The sequence below is a fragment of the Rhinolophus sinicus genome, chromosome 18, assembly GCF_057876585.1.
Source record: "Rhinolophus sinicus isolate RSI-liver-muscle chromosome 18, RSI-T2T, whole genome shotgun sequence".
Taxonomy (NCBI): Eukaryota; Metazoa; Chordata; class Mammalia; order Chiroptera; family Rhinolophidae; genus Rhinolophus; species Rhinolophus sinicus.
In genome coordinates this window covers 98,349,658-98,373,575 of record NC_142518.1, presented here as the reverse complement: position 1 = coordinate 98,373,575, position 23,918 = coordinate 98,349,658, and positions in this window count along the sequence as shown.

The following is a 23,918-nucleotide window of genomic DNA, read 5'->3' as shown; positions in this document are numbered from 1 at the left end:
AGTCCCTCCCAAGAGGCCCCAGAACCAACATAACTGGAAGTTGTCTTCATACCACAATAGAGCACCACCCAAGTAGTCTCACAAGAAGCAAGCCCAAATGGTGGCCTCAGCAGACACCAGAGCCTGCTGGGATGAATCCACTCCCCAGGGTAAGCCCTCATATAGCAGTCCATAAGCTATGGATGTGGCCAAATCCCACAGCCAGTCAGCCTGAGGGTCAATCCCACTCACTGATGTCCCAATAATAATTGAGGCTCAAATGTATTAGAAGAGCACACAGAAGCCACACAGGAGACACTCCTCAAGCACCCGGCACAGGTGACCAGGGAGACTGTGCCACTGGGTCCCACAGGGCACCTACTACATAAGGCCACCCAGCCAAGTCTAAAAGATGTAGCAGATCAACATAATACATAGAAACAAACACAAGGATGCAGCCAAAATTAGGAAACAAAGAAATATGAGGTGTGATGAAATAATATGGTGAGTGTTTAAATTAAAAAAATGTATTACTGTAAAAGACACATTGCTATTAATACCCCTCAAAATACTCCCACTCACTTTGAACACACTTATCCCATCATTCTTGCCACTTTCTGATGCAGTTCTGGAAATCCTCTTTCATGTCTTTAGTTGTGTTTTTGTGGCTGCCTCAATGTCCTGAATCATTTTGACTTTGAGGAAGAGCCAGACATTGCACAGTGCCAGATCCAGTAAATAAGGTGGATGAGGACACACTGTAATATTTTTATTTGAAAGAAATTGCTGTATACCAGAACCAATGTGTGACACGGAGCATTGTCATGATGGAGGATGATTTACGGCACACTTTAAAACACACCTTTTATCAACCATAGCTCACACCTGACTGCCTGCTCCAAACAAGTTGAAACTTGTCACACACTGTTACTAAAGTCTGATGCACTGCTTCTCATATTGAAGATCCCTGCCTTTCCATTGGATGACACTTGGAAGCAGCAGTCACTGTATGCTATGATCACAATGGAAAGGCTCCATGTTACACATCACTTCTGGTATGGCAATTTCTGTTGAATAAAAATCATTATGGTGTGTCCTCATCCACCTTGTTCACCAGATCTGGCACCATGACACTTCTGGGTCTTTCCCAAAGTCAAAATGACCATGAAAGGTAAACATTTTGAATTGATTCAGGACATCAAGGTAGCCATGACAGCACAACTAAAGACATGCACAAAAGAATACTTCCAGAACTGGTCCAGGAAGTGGCAAGAATAATGAGAAAAGTGTGTTCAAAGCAAGAGGGAGTATTTTGAGTGGGATTAATGGCGATGTGTCTTTCACTGTAATAATTTTTAAAATTTAAACATTCACCACAATTTTTTTTATCACACTTCATACATCCCAAGTGAAAGAACAGCAGAAAACTCCAGAAAAAGAATTAAATGAAATGGAGGCAAGCAACCTACCAGATATAGTGTTCAAAACAATGGTTACAGGGATGCTCAAGGAGCTTACAGAAAACTTCAACACAGAGATAGCAAGCATAAAAAAGGATATAGAAACCAGAAAAGAGAATGAGTCCAAAGTGAAAAATACAATAACTGAAATAAAGAATGCACTAGAAGGAATCACCAGCAGACTAGATGAAGCAGAGGATCGAATCAGAGATTTGGAAGACAAGGTAGCAGAAAAAACCCAATCAGAACAGAAAAAAAATTTTTTTTAATGAGGATAGTTTAAGAGACCTGTGGGACAACATCAAGTGTACCAACATTCGCATCATAGGGGTACCAGAAGGCAAAGAGCGAAAGCAAGGGATTAAAAACCTATTTGAAGTGAGATCATATGGTATTTGTCTTTCTCTGTCTGACTTATTTCACTTAGCATAATGTTCTCTAGGCCATCCATATTGTTGTTGCAAATGGTAAGATTTAATTCATCTTTATGGCTGCATATATTCCATTGTATAAATGTACCACAGTTTCTTAATCCAGTCATCTACCGATGGGCATTTCGGTTGTTTCTATGTCCTGGCTATTGTGTATAGTGCTGCAATAAACATAGGGGTGCATAAATTTTTTCGAATTAGAATTTTGGATTTCTCTTAATAGATACTTAGTAGTGGAATTGTCGAGTCATAAGGTAGTTCCATTTTCAGATTTTTGAGATAACTGCATACTGTTTTCCATAGTGGCTGCACCAATATGCAATCCCACCAACAGTGCACAAGGGTTCCCTTTTCTCCACATCCTAACCAGCACTTGTTGTTTGTTGATTTATTGATGATAGCCATTTTGACTGGGGTGAAGTGGTATCTCATTGTGATTTTTATTTGCATTTCTCTAATGATTAATGAGGTTGAGCGTTTTTTCATATGTCTGTTTGCCGTCTGTATGTCCTCTTTAGAAAAATGTTTCTTCAAAGAGAAGAATAAATGAATGAACTCATCAGAAACAGTCTCAGAGACATAGAGGGAAAACTGAGGATTGCTAGATGGGAGGGGGGTAGGGATAAGGGGAAAGGTGAGGGGATTAGAAAGCACAATCGGTAACCACAAGATTGCTACGGGGATACAAAAGTCAATTTGGGGAATGTAATCAATAATGCTGTAAAGATTTTGCAGGGTATCTGATGGACACTTGTCTCATTAGGGAGACCACCTCAGGGATGATGTAGATGCCTGATCACTGCACTGTACCCCTGAAGCTGAAGCTAAACAATAATGAATGTCAACTATAATTACATATATATATATATATATATATATATATATATATATATATATATATATATATATATATTAAGTGGAGTACAGCATTAGGAATAGAGACAGTGGAAATGTAATGGCTAGTAGTAGTAGATGGGAAGAGGGGGGTTATTACTGTGTGAGGGATATAAAGGATAAATGTCTAACTATTACATTGTTTTGTACACCTGAAACTAATAATAAATTAAAAAAACCTACTTGAAGAAACAATGACTGAAAACTTTCCTAACCTGGTAAAGGAAATAGACACACAAGCCAGAATGGCTATCATCAGTAAACCAAAAAACAGCAAGTGTTGGCAAGGATGCAGAGAAAAGGGAATCCTTATGCAGTGTTGGTGGGATTGCAAATTGGTGTAGCCACTATGGAAAACGGTTTGGAGGTTCCTCAAAAAATTAAAAATAGAACTAACTTATCACCTAGCAATTCCACTTCTGGGTATTTATCTGAAGAAATCCAAACACTAATTCAAAAAGATATATGCACCCCTATATTCACTGCAGTGCTATTTACAATAGTCAAGGTATGAAAGCAATCCAAGCACCCATCAATAGATGATAGGATAAAGAAGAGGTGGTACATATACACAATGGACTACTACTCAGCCATAAATAAAAATGAAATCTTATCATTTGTGACTACATGGGTGGATCTAGAGGGTATTAGGCTAAGTGAAAGAAATCAGACAGAGAGACAAATACCATAAGATCTTACTTACATGTGGAATCTAAAGAACAAAATAAATGAACAAACAAAACAGAAACAGATTCATAGATACAGAGAACAAAATGATGGCTGCCAGATGGGAGGGTGTTTGGGGAACTGGGTGGAAAAGGTGAAGGGATTAAAAAGTACAAATTTATAGTTACAAAATAGTTACAGGGATATAAAGTACAGCATAGGGAATATAGTCAATAATATTGTAATAACTATGTGTAGTGCCAGGTGGGTACTAGAATTATTCATAAACTCTATAAATGTCTAACTACTATGTTGTACACCTGAAACTACTGTAAAATTATACTGTCAACTATACTTGAAAAATTAAAAAAAAACAAAAAAAAAAAAAACCTCATTGATAACAGCTTCTTTAATGCCAGGCAAGTTAAAGGCTAATAACTTTTAGTTGGCTATAGATAAGATATTGACATTTTTAAAAACAAACAAACAAAAAAAACCAATGTTTGTCTTGCTCCTTACTATAGGCCCAACAGCACAGAATTTGGCAGTTTTAATTGCCAGAGTCCTGTACCTTCCACTCTTGAGTCACTATCACCTCTAACCTTTTCTAATGAACCCGTACTTCTAGAGCTCTAAAACAATAATGCAATAATAGCATCTAATATTTATTGAGTTGTTTCATACTGTAGGCCAAGTATTTTACATGCATATCTCCTTCGTATCCTAAAACATATGAACTCAATAATGAATTTTTGTCTTTTTCAAATAAGGACACAGAGTCTCTGAAAGGGAAAAGAGATAAGATCTAGAAGTTGCACTGAGAAGCAAGAAGTCGGCCAACTTCCCTAGTGCATAGTCATCACAACACCAACTAGCTACCGCTCTTACAGATCCCACCTTTCACGACTGGAAGAAAGAAATTTCACTGTCTTGTTTCTCGACCACCCATTACCTTCTCAAGCTCATGCAATCTGGATCTTCTCTTCAACATTCCATGGAAACTGCTCAGGTTCTCAGTGGCCTACTTCTGGCCTAATCTAAATGTCTCTTCTGCATTTTCCTCAGTTGTCTGTGGAGCTATTGGTCACTTGCCTTTCTAAATTCCCCAACCCCTTGCCATCATCATTTGCTTTTACCTTCACTGGTTCCTTAAACTTAATCTCTCTCTCACTCTGTGGCTAACCCCTTTTCATTCCCCCAAAATAAAAAGAACTAGTATTTTGACAAATAAAGAAACTGAAATTAATAGAGGCTAAGTACCTGCACAAATTCAAAATGCCAGGGAAATGCAGAATGGGTATTCAAATTTAGGTCTTATTCTTAATTACTGTGCCTCCAACAACTTCCTTCTCACCTCAACTCGGTCATTCTCAGCATTGGCTTTTAACAAAGGGGAAATAACATGTGGTGGATACAGACAGTTCCTAGATGCACAATAGGTTGTCTATTTAATATGACCCCAGAATTTATAATTGTCAGTGGATACAAAGGCTGTATTTCTTCAGACCTTCTTTCTGCTTTCAGTCCTCCAACTCTGGGAGCATTGTGGTGTGGTGAAACTGGAGCCCATTTTCAATTTCCCGTGAACAAAGGGCGAAACAGATTTATATAAAAACAACACCTTGAAGCTGAGGGAATGAACCTAGCATTGTAATCTTAGTATAAATATCCAGATGAAGGTGTCAAGAGCTGACTGCCAGAATGTGCACTGTCTCCCTGGAGACCCCTTAGTGAGTGACAGCACTAAGGCAGTAGCGTGGGCAATTGAGATGTGCAATTAACCTTCTGAGTATTATAGATTCTCTGACAATCTGTAACTGATATAAAAGACTAAGGCACGCCTTCCTGGCTTTTTATGCTCTCCCCTTCCAAACTAGAAGTCCTCAGAGGGCCATGAAAGGGCTTTAGAAAGGCCATGTAGATGTGAGAAGAGCACAAAACTACAGGGCAGAAAGCCTGATTTCTGATTCTATTTCTGCTACTCATTAGGTATGGGATATGAGACCATGAGAAGCATTTTAACCCTTTTTGATTCTTAATTTCTTCATTTCTCAGTGGGGATCACACTTCCTGCCCCACATGGTCATTACTGTTATTAATATTTGCATCCCTGAACCTAAGTTAATGATTGGCATTGAATAAATCCATGTTTGATTGGCTCACAATTCAAATGAAAGATTCTCATCCATCAGTAAAATTAATAATTGGGTTAAATTCGTGAAAAATATGTCATCAGAAATAGAGTGTTGAATTTAATCAATCAGGTCAGTTAAGCAAGCAAGAAATTGACATTTGAGACGTCATCAAAATGGAGGCATGAGGTGAGCTTCTGTAAATCCCCCCTGGAATTTACAACTAATCGAACAACTATAACTCCACAAAGGACTCCCTGCACAGCAGACAGGCAAGACGAAGAGGCTCACTACTGAATTCACCTAAAGGTGGGCGAATCGTGCAACCAGGGGAGAAGGGAAGGGAGAAGTGCGGAGACAGTGCCGAATAGGCGCAGGATGCAGACCTTGCTTGGTGCTCCAAGCTCACTGCATCCCAGAACTACTGCAGCTGTGGAAGAGGGAAGAACTTGAACTGCTAGGGCTCCGTTTATGGCCCACAGGGCTGAGAGGACAGCATATAACATGGCTGAACCCAACGTTCACGGCAGAGACCTCAGAGAAAAGACTGAGGGAAGAAGGCTGAAAACGGTGGTTTAAGCCCTCAATGCCGAGCAGAGAACAGAAGCCTTAGGCCAGGGGTGTCCATACTGCATCCCACAGGCCAGCTGCGGCCTGCAATCCATTTTTTATTGGCCCACAGCAAATTCCAAAACTATATTTAGTTTACTTAAATAAACCAGGTGACGCAATATGTACTTCACCTCAAGTGACTGGCCCGGCTGTTTGTGTATATTACCAAATATGGCCTTGGTGAAAAACATTGAAAAAAGTTTGGACACACCTGCCTTAGGCACTGAGACTAGCCACCGCCTCCTTACTCTCCCAGAGCTCACCTCGCCCCCACCTGCCCAGTGCTAGAAGCTAAACAGTAGCAGTTTCACATCAAAAGAACAGAATATTTGCTGTTCTCAGAACTGTGGATGGCAGACACAGATTCACAGCCCAAATAGTTCCGGGAAAGGGGAGGGAGCTATGGAAGCAGGACCGGTTGTAGTGGTGGTCGCCACCATTGCTATGGGCCACCTCTCACAACTCACACCCCTCCCCGGCCCCACCTATCTGGGCGGATCCCTGCAGGAGTAAACAGAACTGCTGAAACATACGGACTCTGAATCGGTTCAGGAAGAGCTTTGGAATTTCAAAAGCTCTCCGCATACCCACAGGGACACTGAGCCCTGTGACCCAAGTGAACTATCAACAGAGGAGAAGCCTGTCTTCCAGGGAATCCCCCCGTTGTGTGAGAAGCTGGAATTGTGCAGAGAAAACATAGCAGTACTGTGTGAGAGAGAAAACAAGGCTGCAGTCGGAGAGAAAATATAACATTCCACCAACAAGTACTGGAAAATAAAAGAAAGACCTCTTCCTACCAACCTGTTGCACAAGCCACTCCTGTAGATGTCTAGGAAGAGAAATAATAAATCAGTAATTGCCATGAATAACCAAGGCAACAAGAGAGCTCAGAAAGAAAGTGAAAAGTCACCGGAAAAGGAACTTAAAGATATAGAAATATGTGACTTAAATGACAGAGAATTCAAGATTGCAGTTCTGAAAAAACTCAATGAAATGCAAGAAAACACAGAAAGGCAGTTTAGTTAGCTCAGAAACACAATCAAAGAACAACATGAGCATTTTACGAAAGAGATTGAAATTTTAAATAGAACCGAACAGAATTTCTGGAGATTCAGAACTCAATAGAAGAAATTAAGAATGAAATAACCAGTTTAGGTAGTAGACTTGACCAGATGGAGGAAAGAATCAGTGACATCAAAGATAGAAACCTGGAAATTACACAGATGGAAGAAGAAAGAGACTTGAGAATGAAAAGAAATGAAAGAACTCTATGAGAACTTTCTGACTCCATCAGAAAGAACAACATAAGAATAATGGTCATACCAGAAGGAGAAGAAAGGGAAAAGGGAACAGAGAATATATTCAAACAAATTGTCAATGAACTTCCCAAACTTGTGGACAGAACTGGATCCTCGAATCCAAGAAGCAAATAGAACACCTAATTACCTCAATCCCAACAGGCCTTCTCCAAGGCATATTGTACTGAAGATGTCTAAAATTAATGACAAAGAAAGAATTTTCAAGGAAGTCAGGGAAAAGAAGTCGGTAACCTACAAAGGAAAGCCCATTAGATTATCATCAGATTTTTCAGCAGAAACTCTGCAAGCCAGGAGGGAATGGAACCAAATATTCAAACTATTGAAAGAGAGAAATTATGAGCCAAGAATAATATATCCAGAAAAGATATCCTTTACAGGATATCTTTAATTTAATATATCCAGAAAATATATCCAAAAATATATACAGGATATTTTTAATTTAACATATCCAGAAAAGATATCCTTTACATATGAAGGAGGAAAAAAGACATTTCCAGACATACAGAAGCTGAGGGAATTTTCTAACACATGACATGAACTACAAGAAATACTAAAGGAGGCTATTCGACTACCATCAAGAGGGACAATTTGTGGCAACCAAAATATAAAAACAGGGAGAGTAAAGGCCTGAACCGGAATACGGGAATGGAGAAATGAAGCTGCTGACGGAAATGGAATACTCTAAATATCAAACTTTCTTTTACATAAACTTAAGGAAAACCACTTAAAAAAATCCAGAACTAAAATATATACTGTAATAAAAGAAGAAACAGAGGGAAACATCATAGAATACCACCACACATAAATAATAGACAATAACAAAAAGGCAAAGAAACAATGGAGACACAGCCTTACCAGAAAACTAAAGATAGAATGACAGGAAATCCTCACATATCAATAATCACCCTAAATGTAAATGGACTGAACTCACCAATGAAAAGGCACAGAGCAGCAGATTGGATCAAAAAACTAAACCCAACCATATGCTGTCTTCAAGAGACACATTTCAGCTACAAGGACAAGCATAGACTCAAAGTGATAGGGTGGAAATTGACACTCCAAGCAAATGGTATCCAGAGAAAATCTGGTGTAGCCATACTGATATCAGATGAAACAGACTTCAGGGTGAAAAAGGTAACAAGAGACAAAGATGGACATTTCGTAATGATAAAGGGGACTATACAACAAGAAGACATAAGAGTCATCAATATTTATGCCCCCAATCAGGAAGCACCGAAATACACTAAGAAACTACTAACAGAACTAAAGGGAGAAATTGACCAAAGCACAATTATACTAGGGGACTTAATCCATCATTGACAGCTATGGACAGATCATCCAAAAAGAAAATAAATAATGAAATAGCAGCCCTAAATGACACATTTGATGAAATGGACATAACTGACATATATAGAGCACTTCATCCTAAAACATCAGACAATACATTTTATTCTAGTGTACATGGAACATTCTCAAGGATAGACCATATATTGGGACATAAAATGAGCCTCAGCAAATTTAAGAAGACTGAAATCATACCAAGCATATTCTCTGATCATAAGGCTTTGAAACTGGGTATCAACTGCAAAAAGAAAGCAGGAAAATCACAAATACATGGAGATTAAACAATATACTTGTAAGGAATGACCGGGTCAAAGAAGAAATTAGAAGAGAGATCAAAAGATACATAGAAACAAATGACAATGAAAATACATCCTACCAAAATTTTGGGATGCAGTGAAAGCAGCCTTAGAGGGAAACTTATATCATCACAGGCCTATCTCAAGAAACAAGAAAAATCCCAAATAAATAACCTCACATTACACCATACAGAACTAGAAAAAGAAGAACAAATGAAACCTAAGGTCAACAGAAGAAAGGAAATAACAAAAATCAGAGCAGAGCTAAATGAAATAGGGAACAAAAGGACAATAGAAAAAATTAATGGGACGAAGACCTGGTTCTTTGAAAAGATTGACAAAATTGACAAACCCTTGGCTAGACTCATTAAGATACAATGAGAGGAGACACAAATAAACAAAATTAGAAATGAAAAAGGGGAAGTTATAATGGATGACACAGAAATACAAAGGATCATCCAAGAATACTCTGAAGGACTATATGCCACCAAATTCAATAACCTAGAAGAAATGGCTGAGTTCTTAGAAACATATAGCCTTCCAGGCTAAACTATGAAGAACTGGAAAATCTAAACAGACAGATCACCACCAACCAAATTGAATCAGTCATCCAAAACCTTCCCCAAAGCAAATGTCCTGGACCAGATGGCTTCACTAGTGAATTCTACCAAACCTTCAAAGAGGACCTAATACCAGTCTTGCTCAAACTCTTCCAAAATATTGCAGAAGAAACAGTACTCCCTAACTCATTTTATGAGGCAAACATTACCCTGATACCAAAATCTGGTAAGGACAACACAAAGAAAGAAAACTACAGACCAATATCTCTGATGAATACAGATGCAAAGATCCTAAACAAAATTCTAGCAAATCGAATACAACAATGCATTAAAAAGATTACTCATCATGATCAAGTGGGGGTCATTTCCGGGGCACAAGGATGATTCAACATCTGCAAATCCATCAATGCGATACATCACATAAACAAAATAAAGGACAACATCATATGATAATATCAATTGATGCAGAAAAAGCATTTGACAAGATACAACATCCATTCATGATTAAAACACTTAATAAAATAGGTATAGAAGGAAAATACCTTAACGTAATAAAGGCCATGGCTGACAACCCCTCAGCTAATCTCATAATTAATGGAGAAAAACTGAAGCCCTTTGCTCTACGTTCAGGAACACGACAGGGCTGTCCCCTATCACCTCTGCTTTTCAACATAGTGTTGGAAGTCCTAGCAAGAGCATTCAGGCAAGAGAAAGAAATAAAAGGCATCCAAATTGGCAATGAAAGAGTTAAATTATCACTCTTTGAGATGACATGATGCTATATATAGAAAACCCTAAAGACTCCACCAAAAAGCGATTAGAAACAATCAATGAATACAGTAAAGTTGCCGGCTACAAAATCAATGTACAAAAGTCCATTGCATTCCTATATACTAACAATGAAATCTCAGAAAAATAAGTACAAAAAACAATTCCTTTTGCAATTGCAGCAAAAAGAATAAAATACTTAGGAATAAACTTAACCAAGGATGTGAAAGATCTATATGCTGAAACCTATAAGACATTTTAAAAAGAAATTGAAGAAGACACAAAGAAATGGAAAGACATTCCATGCTCATGGATTGGAAGAATCAACATAGTTAACATAGTTAAAATGGCCATATTACCCAAAGCAATATACAGATTTAATGTAATCCCCATCAAAATCCCAATGGCATTTTTTTAAAGAAATAGAACAAAAAATCATCAGATGTTTGGAACCAGAAAAGACCCCGAATAGCCAAAGCAATCTTAAGGAAAAAGAACAATACTGGAGGTATCACACTCCCTGACTTTAGCTTGTACTACAGGGCTACAATAATCAAAACAGCATGGTATTGGCAGAAAAATAGACACATAGACCAATGGAATGGAATTGAGAACCCAGAAATAAAACCACATAAATATGGAGAGACAATTTTTGACAAAGAAGCAAAAAACATGCAATGGAAAAAAGACAGCCTCTTCAATAAATGGTTCTGGGAGAATTGGAAAGCCATGTGCAAAAAATGAAACTGGACTTCTATCTGTCACCATGTACCAAATTAATTCAAAATGGATCAAAGACTTAAGTATATAAGACCTGACACAATAAACTGCATAGAAGAAAACATAGGTACTAAACTTATGGACCTGGGTTCAAAGAGCATTTTATGAATTTGATTCCAAAGGCAAGGGAAGTAAAAACTAAGGTAAATGAATGGGACTATAAGTAACTTGAAAGCTTCTGCACAGCAAAAGAAACCATCGACAAAATAAAGAGGCAATCAACTGAATGGGAGATTTTTGCAAACAGTACCTCGAATCGTGGGCTAATATCCAAAACACACATGGAACTCATGCAACTCAACAAAAAAACAAACAACCCCATTGAAAAATGGGCAGAGGACTTGAAGAGACATTTCTCCAAAGAGGACATACAAATTGCAAAGAGACATATGAAAAAATGCTCAACATCACTAATCATCAGAGAAATGCAAATCAAAACCACAACGAGATATCACCTCACCCCAGTCAGAATGGCTATCATCAACAAGACAAATAGTAACAAGTGTTGGAGAGGCTGTGGAGAAAAAGGAACCCTCATGCACTGTTGGTGGGAATGCAGACTGGTGCAGCCGTTATGGAAGGCAGTGTGTAGGTTCCTCAAAAAATTACGAATAGAATTACCATATGACCCAGCAATCCCTCTCCGGGGTATCTACTCAAAAAATCTGAAAACATTTATACATAGAGACATGTGTGCTCCAATATTTATTGCAGCTTTGTTTACGGTGGCCAAGACATGGAAACAACCAAACTGTCCTTCGATAGATGAATGGATGAAGAAGTTGTGGTATATATACACAATGGAATACTATTCGGCTGTAAGAAAAGATGATATAGGAACATTTATGACAACATGGATGGATCTTGAGCGTATAATGCTAAGCGAAATAAGTCAGACAGAAAAAGCAGAGAACCATACGATTTCTCTGATATCTGGTATATGAACCAAAAACAACAAAAGAACAAGACAAACAAATGGGAAACAAAAACTCATAGACACAGACAATAGTTTAGTGGTTACCAGAGGGTAAGAGGGGTGGGGATTGGGAGATGAGGGTAAGGGGGATCAAATATATGGTGACGGAAGGAGAACTGACGCTGGGTGGTGAACACACCATGTGATTTATAGATTATGTAATACAGAGTTGTACACCTGAAATCTATGTAATTTTACTAACAATTGTCACCCCAATAAATTTAATAAAATAAAATTAAAAACAAAAACAAAAAAAAAAACATATGCACTTGAAACAATTTGTGAACAATGATCAACAATGACAAGAATCATAAAGCCTGTTTATTTGGGATTTACTCTGTGCCGGGCACTGTGCTAACCACCTCACATCTTTGAACTTTTTAGAGCCTCACCAGCACTACATTAAATTAGTAATTAGGATTTTAAGGAACTTTCTTAAGGGCCATAAACCTAAAAATATCACAGCTAGGATGGGGATTCAATTACATCCACTGCACCATATCTAAAAGTGCTAAAATGAAACTGGGTAGGAGATAGTAAGAGTTAATTGGAGTTAATGGGGGGGAAACTTCCTAGATGAATAAAGCTTGAGACAGTGTTATAATGAAAGTAAAAGACAAGAAGTGTTATGGAGGGGTAATATTATATGAATGAAGGGAATGCCTCGGTCAAGGGACAGAAGAGGGACTTAAACTTTCTTGTATAAGGACAGGAAACAATGAGTTTGCTAGAGCAGAGGTGGAATGAAATGTTGGTGAAGGAGAAGAAAAGAGCTTGCTGGGGATACTTGGACTGGCTTATAGTAAGTTTCAAATGCCCTGTAGATTGACACAACAGGATTTGGGCACCTCCAGTTCATTATTCATGCCGTCACCTTTTCTTACAATGTCCTTCCTTAACATTCTCACCTAGTACACCTTCAAGTCTCAAGCATCATCTCATTTCAGAAAGTCCTCCTTAACTTAGTCCCCTGTGAAGGCCATTTGGGGCACCTCCTCTAGGTTTTCATGTTCCCCTGTGCATACCTCTAAGCACATCTCCCAGTCTAGAAGTTTTATAGTTTTGCATTTTACATTTAGGTCTGTGATTCATTTTGAGTTAATATTTGTGAAAGTTGTAGGGTCCGTATTTAGGTTCACTTTTTTTTTCTACTTGTGGACGTCCTGCTGTTCTAGCACCATTTCTTTTATTTTGGTACAATTTTATTGAAGTACAACTGAAGTACAATAAAATGAACATATTTGAAAGGTACCATTTGATCAGTTTTGACATATATATACACCTATGTGACCACCACAACCAATATAACAAACTTTTCTATCATTTTCAAAAGTTTACCTGAGACCCTCTGTAATCAATTTCTCTCTCCGCTCCTATCCCCAGGCCATCACTGATCTGCTGTCTATCTCTGTAGATTACATTGAATTTTCTATAACTCGATATAAATGGAATTAAACAGTGTATACTCTTTTTTGCTTGAATTTATTATTTGGCTTAGTGATTTTTAGATTCATCCATGCTGTTCATTTCTTTTTTATTGCTGAGTTGTATTCCTTTGTATAGATATATAAGAATTTGTTTACCCCATTTACTTATTGATGGACATTTGGGTTATTTCCAGTTTGGGGCTATTACAAATAAATCTGTGAAGAACTTCATGCACAGGTCTTTGTGTGGAAAACTGTCTTTGTTTCTCTTGGGTAAATACTTAGGAGTGGAATGCCTTAGTCTTATGGTAGGTGTATGTTTACCTTTCTTAGAAATTGCAAAAAAATATATTCAAAAATGGTCGTACCATTTTACATTCCTACCAGCACATATAAGAGTTTCAGTTGTTCCATATCCTCACTATCATTTGGCATGCTCAGTCTTTCTAGCATCATTTCTTGAAAAGACTATCTTTGCTCCATTGTGTTGCCTTTACTCCTCTGTTATAAATCAGTTGACTATATATTTCATGTGGGTCTATTTCTGGGCTTTCTATTCTATTCTATTAATTTACTTGTCTATCTTTTCATCATTACCTCACTTTCTTAACTATAACAATGTATACAATATAATTTATAGTAAATCTTGAAGTCAGGTAGTGCCCATCCTCTGATCCTCTGACACTGTTCTTCTCCTTCATACTGAAGTGGCTATTCTGGGACTTTTGCCTCTTCATATGAATTTTAAAATCAGTTTTTTCATATCCACAAAACAACTTGCTGGGAATTTGATTGGCATTACGTTGAATCTATAGATCTAATTGGGAAGAACTGACATCTTGATATTATTGAGTCTTCCTATCCATGAACATGGAAAATTTCTCCATTTATTTAGTTCTTTTATATCTTGCATCAGAGTTTTGTAGTTTTCTTCATATAGATCTTGCACATAGGAGTATGACAATTAGGTTCATGAACTCATCCTAGAAAAGTGCTACATACCTCATTGCTGAATATCACTACGGTCACCTTCGAAGTACTCCCCTTGGGAAGCTATGCACTGATGCCAGCACCTAGTCCACCCTTCAAAGCAATTTTGGAACTCTTTTTCTGGAATGGCCATCAGAGCTGTCATCATATTACCCTTGATGTCCTGAATGTCATTAAAATATCTTCCTTTCAATATTTCCTTTATCTTCAGGAAAAGAAAGAAGTCATTGGGGGCCAGATCATGTGAGTAGGGAGGGTGTTCCAATACAGTGATTTGTTTACTGGCTAAAAATTCCCTCACAGACAATGCCGTGTGAGCTGGTGCATTGTCATGATGCAAGAGTCATGAATTGTTAGTGAAAAGTTCAGGTCATCTAACTTTTTCATGTAGCCTTTTCAGCACTTCTGAATAGTAAACTTGGCTAACTGTTAAGTTGGTAGAAATTCATAATAAATAATCCCTCTGATATCAAAAAAGTTTAGCAATATTGTTGCAACAAGTTCACGAACTTCATTGTCAGACCTCGCATGTACCATTTCTTCTTTATCCAATCGTCTATTGATGGGCACTTGGGGTGCTTCCATATCTTGGCTATTATAAATAATGCTGCAATGATCATAGGGGTGCATATATCTTTTCAAATTAGTGTTTTGGACTTCTTCGGATAAATACCCAGAAGTGGAATTGCGGGGTCACATGGCAGTTCTGAAAATGGTTTGGATGTTGCTCAAAAAATTAAAAACAGGACTACCTTATATTAATTTATTTCTGAATGTTGAACCAGCCTTGCATATCTGGGATAAATCTTACTTGGTTATAGTATATAATGTATTTTATACATTTTTGGAATTTATTTGCTAATATTCATTGAGGATTTTTAAATGTATGCTTATAAGAGATATTGGTCTGTAGTTTTCTTGTAATGTCTTTGTCTGGTTTGGTATTAGGGTAATGCTGGACTCATAGAATGACTTAGGAAGCATTTCCTCTGCTTTCATATTCTGGAAGAGATTGTAGAGAATTGGTATTATTTCTCCCTTAATGTTTGGTAGAATTCACCAGTGAATGAACCCTTCTGGGCCTGATGCTTTCTGTTTGAAAGTTTATTAATTATTAATTCAATTTCTTTAATAGACATGGGCCTATTTATATTGTGTATTTCTTCTTACATGAATGTAAACAGATTGTGTCTTTCAAGGAATTGATCCATTTCATCTAGGTTGTCAACTTTGTGGGGATATAGTTGTTCATAATATTCTTTTATTACTATTTTAAAAGACTTTTATTAAAATATATCTAACAGAAAACATTATATTAGCTTCAGGGGTACACCACAGTTATTCAACATTTATATGCCTAAAGAAGTGATCACCATGGTTAAGTCCAGCAATCATCTGACACCGTACCACGCTATCACAATTGTCATTGACTATATTCCCTATGCTGCACATCATATCCCATGACTTATTTGTTTTATGTCTGGAAATTTGAACCTCTTATTTACCATCACCTTCCCTCGCTTTTTAATTTTGCAGTTACAGTTGACATTCAATATTATATATTAATTTCTGGTGTACAGCATAGTGGTTAGATATTTATATAATTTAAGTAATCCCCTGACTAGTCTAGTACACACCTAGCACTATACATAGTTATTACTGTGTTATTGACCATATCCCCTATGCTTTATTTACATCTCTGTGACCATTTTGTAACTTCAAATTTGTACTTCTTAATTCCTTCAACTTTCCATCCTGCCCCCACCACGCTCCTACTTACCACTCCAATAAATCTAGTATACATCTAACACCATACGTAGTTATTACAATATTATTGACTATATTCCTTATGCTAGAACCTACATCCTCATTACTGCTTTGTAACAACCAATTTTCACTTCTTAATCCCCTCCTCTTTTTCACCCCCCCCCCAATCCCATCCCATCTGGCAACCATCAAAATGTTCTCTGATTCTATGTTTGTTTCTGTTTTGTTTGTTTATTTTGATTCCACATATAAGCAAAATCACATTGCATCTGTCTTTCTCTGTCTGACATACTCCACTCAGCACAATATCCTCCAGGTCCATCCATTCCGCTGCAAATGGCAAGAACCCATTCCCTTTTCTGGTAGAGCAATATTTCATCGTATATATGTACCACCTCCTCTTTATCCATTCATGCATCAATTAACACTCAGGCTGCCTCCATATCTTGACCATTATAAACAATGTTGTAATAAACATATGGATGCACATGTCCCTTTGAAGTAGTGCCTTGTGTTTCTTTGGCCCAGGAGTGGGATTAATTGGTCCTTCTTTGTATCTTGTTATAGCCTTTGTTTTAAAATCTATTTTGTCTGGTATAAGTATTGTTACCCCAGCTGTTTTTTGTTTGTTTTTTTGTTTGTTTCCATTTTCATGAAATATCTTTTCCCGTCCCTTTACTTTTAGCCTGTGTGAGCCTTTCAATCAATCATGAGTCCCTTGTAGGCGACATATGTAAGGGTTTTGTTTTCTTATTCATTCAGCCCCCTGTGTCTTTTGATTGCAGCATTTAATCCATTTACATTGAAAGTAATTGTTGATAGATGTATAGTTATTGCCATTTTATTTTTATTTTTTTAATTTCAAATGAGTACTTCTAATATTCCTTGTAATACTGGTTTGGTGGTGATGAACTCCTTTAGCTTTTTCTTGTCTGGGAAGTTCTTTATTTGACCTTCAATTTTAAATGATAGCCTTGCTGGGTAGAGTACTCTTGGTTGTAGGTCCTGGTTTTCTATCATGTTGAATACTTTCTGCCAATCCCTTCTGATCTGCAAAGATTCTGTTGAGAAATCAGCTGATAATCTTATGGGAGCTGCCTTATAAGCAACTAGTTGCCTTTCTCTTGCTGCTTTTAGGATTCTCTCTTTGTCTTCAATCTTCAGTATTTTAATTATAATGTGTCTTGGTGGGGGGCCTATGTGGGTTCATCTTATTTTGGACTCTGTGCTTCCTGGGCTTGTATGTCTATTTCCTTCATCAGGTTAGGGAAGTTTTCGGTCTTTTTTTTTTTTTTTTTTTTTTTTTTACACAAATAGGTTCTCAATCCCTTACTTTATCTCTTCTCCTTCTGGTACCCCTATGATGCAAATGTTATGCTTGAGGTTGTCCCAGATCAAGTCTTAAATTATCTTCATTTTTTCTTAGATTCAGGTGTACAAAAAGCATAATAATTAGACATTTATATCCCTCACATAGTGATAACCCTAACAAGTCTACTACCCATCTGACACCACACATAACTATTACAATACCACTAACTATATTCTCTATGCTGTACTTTACATCCCACAAGCATATATATATATCCATTTATATTTAAAGTAATTGTGTGTGCATACACACAAATACATATATATATATATATATACATATATATATACACACACACACATATATAGAGACAGAAATGTATGCACATTTTAAGAAAGGAAAAACTATTAAAATTGTAATACTCAATATATACTGATAACAAAAGATGAATACATTTCATGTTTGACTTCTGCAATTATAAGAGATGCTCAAAGTGGTTACCATCAGCATCCAGACAATTCTGATTATGGTGAACAACTGCTTGAGTAAAGTTGACCAAGGTGTCCACGTGTATACCTTTTTTTGGCACCCCCAGTATACACACACACACACACACACATATACACACACACACACTCGTGTGTGTGTGTGTATTATAGTTGATATTCACTATCATTTTATATTAGTTTCAGGTGTACAGCACAGTCATTAGGCATTTATAAATCTATGAAGTGATTCTCCCGTTATGTCCAGTACCCATCTGACACCCTACATACTCTTCACAGCATTATTGACTATATTCCCCTTCCTGTATTTCACACCCCTGTGACTATTTTGTGACTACCTAGTTGTACTTCCTAATCCCTTCACATTTCTCACCCATCCTCCGACTTTCCTCCCATCTAGCAACCATCAGTTTATTCTCTGCATCTATGAGTATATTTCTGTTTAGTTTGCTCATTTATTCTGTTTTTCACATTCCACATATAAGTGAAATCATATGGTATTTGTTTTTCTCATTCAGACTTATTTTACTTAGAATAATATCCTTTAGGTTCATCCATATCTTCATTTTTTTAAATTCTTTTTCCTTTTTGTTGTTTCAGTTGGGTGTTTTCTGTTATCTTGTCTTCCAACTCACTGATTTGGTCCTCTGCTTAATCTAGTCTGCTGGTGATTCCTCCTAGTGCATACTTCATTTCAGTTATTGTATTCTTCACTCCTGACTGGTTCTTTCTATGGTTTCTATGTCTTTTTTTGTGCTTGCTATCTTTTTGTTGAAGTTCTCCCTAAGCTCCTTGAGCATTCTCATAACTATTGTTTAGAACTCTGTCTCTAGTAGAATGCTTGCCTCCATTTCATTTAGTTCTTTTTCTGGAGTTTTCTCCCATTCTTTCATTTGGGATGTATTTTCTTGATTCCTCATTTTGGCTGCCTCTTTGTGTATGTTTCTATGTATTAGGTAGATCTGATATGTCTTCCGGTCTCAGCCAGATGGCCTTATGTAGTAGGTGCCCTGTGGGGACCACTAGCACCATCTTCATGGTCACCTGTGCCAGGTGCTCAAGGAGTTCCCTTGTATGGACTGTGTGTGTCCTCCTGTTATAGTTGAGCCTTGATTGCTATTGGCACATCAATGGGTGGAATGACCCTCAGGCTGACTGGCTGTGTGGTTTGGCAACATCCACAGCTTACAGGCCGCTTGTGTGTGGGTGCTTATCCCACTGCATGTGATTTGCCCTAGTGGGCTCTGGTGCCTGTTGAGACTGCCCTTTTGGTGTGACCCTGTGGGGCTAATTGGGTGATGCTCTGCTGTGGTCTGAAACCAACCTCCAAGTATATTGATTCTGAGGCCTCTTGGGACAGGCTCTGGTGCAGGCTCAGGTCACCCTCTGCCTGTGACCTGCTGGTGACTACCAAATAGGAACTACAAAGCAATCTGTGGTTGATTGCTGCCTGTGCCAAACCTGGAGGTGGGTGGGAGAGGCCACACTGTGAACCAAGGAAAACTGCCACCAGTATTGTTCCTGATGTAGCTCTACAAAAAGCCATGACACCCTGAGGCCTGCTGCCACCTTCCAGCTTCTGTAAGTTTCAGCTGCTGATAAAGCCTTACGCAGTATGTAAGTTTAATGAGGCATGGTCTCAGGGAATCACCAGGGTGGGATGAGTTGTGTTCACCAGGCTAATGCAGATTCTGATTTGGAGCCAGTGTTGAGCCTGGAGCTATGAAGCAAAAGTCTCAGAGCACACTGAGGCCAGTCGTTACCTCCCTTGGGCCTGCAGACCCCTGACAGTTGTCCATGAAAGAGTGCAATGGGGACAGGGCTGGCTGCTCCCCAAGAAAGTGCCTCCGCCATTGTACAAGTTGGGTCAGGCAAGGTCCCAGGGAGTCATCAGAGTGGAGTGAGAGGAGTTCAAGGGAAATAGATTCAGATTTGGCCGTGTGAGTGAGGGTTCAACACAGGAAAGATTGTGCTCACCTGCCAGCTGCACAGGAAGAGGACACCATGCATGGAAAATGGCAACTGTCCCTCCAATCCTTGCCTCAAAGCCACATAACTCAGTCTCTCCTCATATGTTTCTGACGAACCCCAAATATCTTTCCCTCCAACATACCCCAGGGTGAGAGTCTGCGAGCGAGTGAGTCTGTGCATGGGCACTTTAAGTGGATGTCTGGGTTTCCCATAGCCTTTTGTCCCATCCAGAGATTCAGAATCCCCACTGTTTTTCACTGCCAGATATTGTGGGTGTTCCTCCTCTTAGCACCAGGACTTCGGACTGGGGAGCCTGATGTAGGGGTGGGGTCACTTGTTCCTTTGGGGGGTATCTCCAAGGCCAAGGTATCCATCCTGATTCTCAACTGCCACTTGGAGGTTTGGGGACAGTCCATGCCACATCTCTGTCCCTCTTACCATTCTTGATGTGGCCTATTCTTTATATACTTAGTTATGAAACTTCTGTTCAGCTAGACTTCAAATGGCTCTCCAGGTTGACTGTCCCATAATTTAGTTGCAATTTTAATGTATCCATGGGAGGGGGCATGCACAACATCGACTCTGCCATCTTGGATCTCTCTCTCCCCTACTCTGTTTCATTATCCTTTAAATGTCCAGGGGATCTGTAGTGATGTCCCCTCTTTATGTTACTAATTATGTCCTCTCTTTTTGTCTTAGCTAGCCTGGCTAGAATTTTATTGATTTCAATACCCTTTTCAAAGAAAAAGCTTTTGTTTTTATTGATTTGCTCTACTGATTTCTTGTTTTCAATTTTATTGACTTCTTTTTTTTAATTCAAATGCATTGGGGTGACAATGGTTAGTAAAAATACATAGGTTTCAAGTGCACAATTCTGTAATACATCATCTATATACCATATTGTGTGTTCACCACCCAGAGTCAGTTCTCCATCCATCACCATATGTTTGATCCTGTTTATCCTCATCTACCACTCCCTTCTCCCCTTACCCTCTGGTAACCACTAAACTATTGTCTGTGTCTATGAATTTTTGTTTCTTTATTTGTCTTCTTCCTTTGTAGCTTTCAGTTTTATATCCCACATATCAGTGAAATCATGTGGCTCTTGACTTTTTCTGTCTGACTTATTTCACTTAGCATAATAATCTCAAGATCCATCCATTTTGTCGCAAATGGTACTATTTCATCTTTTTCTTATGGCAGAGTAATATTCCATTGTGTATATATACCACATATTCCTTACCCAATCATCTACCGAAGGACACTTTGGCTATTTCCACATCTTGGCCACCATACATAAGGCTGCAATGAACTTCAGAGCACATACATCTTTACAGGTAAATGTTTTCAGATTTTTGGGGTAGATACACAGGAGAGGTATTGCTGGGTTATATGGAAATTCTATTCTTAATTTTTTTGAGGAACCTTCACACTGCCTTCCATAGCGGCTGCACCAATCTGCATTGCCTCCAACAATTTATGAGGGTTCCTTTTTCTCCCCAGCCTCTCCAACACTTGTTATTATTTGTCTTGTTGATGATAGCCATTCTAACTGGTGTGAGGTGATATCTCGTTGTGGTTTTTATTTGCATTTCTCTGATAATTAGTGATGTTGTGTATCTTTTCATATGTATAGGCTATCTGTTTGTCCTCTTTGGGCAAATGTCTATTGAGGTACTCTGCCCATTTCTTTTATTGGATTGTTTGTTTTTTTGTTGTTGAATTGTATGAGTTCTTTATACATTTTGGATATTAACCCCTTATCAGGTGTGTCATTGGTGAATATCTTCTCCCATTCTGTAGGCAATCTTTTGTTTTGTTGATGATGGCTTCCTTTGCTGTGCAAAAACTTTTTAGTTTGATGTAGTCCCATTTGTTTATTTTTTCTTTTGTTTCCCTTCCCTGAGGACATATATCAGAAGAAATATTACTATAGAGCAATGTAAGCGAGTTTACTGCCTATGTTTTCTTCTAGGAGTTTTATGGTCTTACATTTAGTTCTTTAATCCATTTGGAATTTTGTTGTCACGGAGCAGCCCAACCATCTGTCCCCTCATGCCTATCCCTAAAGAAAGAAGATTCTGTGAGACTGTTTCTTTCAGGGACTTTGCTTCACCTTTGTGCTTACACTTCATGTCTCTCTGTTTGGCCCCCAAAAGATGGTTGGTCAGCCAATGACGGGTAAGATTCCTCACAGGAGGAACAACCCAAGCCAGGCAGAACCATGTGGGGGCCACCAGGAGAACTCATGGGGTCAATAGAGGTGGGCACAGCCCTCCACCTTCCCCCTGCTAAGGAGAGCTTCTGCCTATGTGGCTATATTCCTTCCCACAACCTGCTTGGGAAGTGAGTCAATGATGTGATAACATCAGTTCTCCTTCCATTCTTAACAATAAGTTTTAGCATAAAGGATTTTCCCTGGCGAGGCACATACCATAATTGTTAAGACATCATGGGACTTTCTGTTCTGGCTGTTTGCAGGCAAGGGCGATTGATTTGAATCAGTTTTCTGGTATGATGTATGAGACTCACAGACTGTGGAGAAAACAATACTACTTCCTTGTGTTTATATCAATAAAAGCCAGAAGGCAGCCCGATTCGGGGCTCTCAGTCCTTTGAGGCTGGGAGACCCTTAGCCCCCTGTTTCATAACTTTCTTGATTTCTGTTTCTTTCTCAACCCTTCACCTCCCCTTCTCGTTCTCTCACTACCTGTGTTGCGCTGGACGCGACAGAGTTTATTCTTGTGTATGGTGTAATAAGGTGGCAGGCACAGTTTCAGTTTTTGCATGTATCTGTCCAGTTTTTTTTCCAACAGGATTTATCGAATAGACTATCTTTACCCCATTTTGTATTCTTGCTTTCTTTGTCATAGATTAATTGACCATATTTGGTGTGAGTTTCTTTCTAGGCTCTCTATTCTTTTCCATTGATTTATGTGTCAGTTTTTACGCCAGTGTCATGCTGTTTTGATTACTATGGCCTTGTAGTATAGTTTGATATCAGTTATTATGATACCTTCAACATAGTTCTTTTTTTCTCAAGATTGCTGTGGCTTTCAGGGTCTTCTATGGTTCCATATAAATTTTAGCATTATTTGTTCCTGTTCTGTGAAAAATGCCATTGGTATTTTGACAGGAATTGCACTGACTCTATAGATTGCTTTGGGTAGTATGGACATTTCAATGACATTAATTCTTCCTATTCGTGAACATAGTATATGCATCTATTTATCTGTATCTTCTTCAATTTCATATAATTTCTGAATACAAGTCTTTTACGTCCTTGGTTAAATTCATTCCTAGGTGTATTTTTTTTGTGGAATTGTAAATGGGATTCTTTTCTTAATTTCTCTTTCCGATAATTCATTATTGGTGTATAGGAATGCAACTGATTTCTTTTTTCTTTTTTTTAAGATTTTGTTGGGGAAGGGGAACAGGACTTTTTTGGGGAACAGTGTGTACTTCCAGGACTTTTTCCAAGTCAAGTTGTTGTCCTTTCAATCTTAGGTGTGGAGGGTGCATCTCAGCTCCAGGTTCAGTTGCCATTGTTAGTTGCAGGGGGCAAAGCCCTCCATCCCTTGCGGGAGTTGAGGAATAGAACCAGCAGCCGTGTGGTTGAGAGCCCACTGGCCCATGTGGGAATTGAACCGGCAGCATTCGGCATTAGTAGCACAGAGCTCCAACCACCTGAGCCACCGGGCTGGCCTGCAACTGATTTCTGAATATTA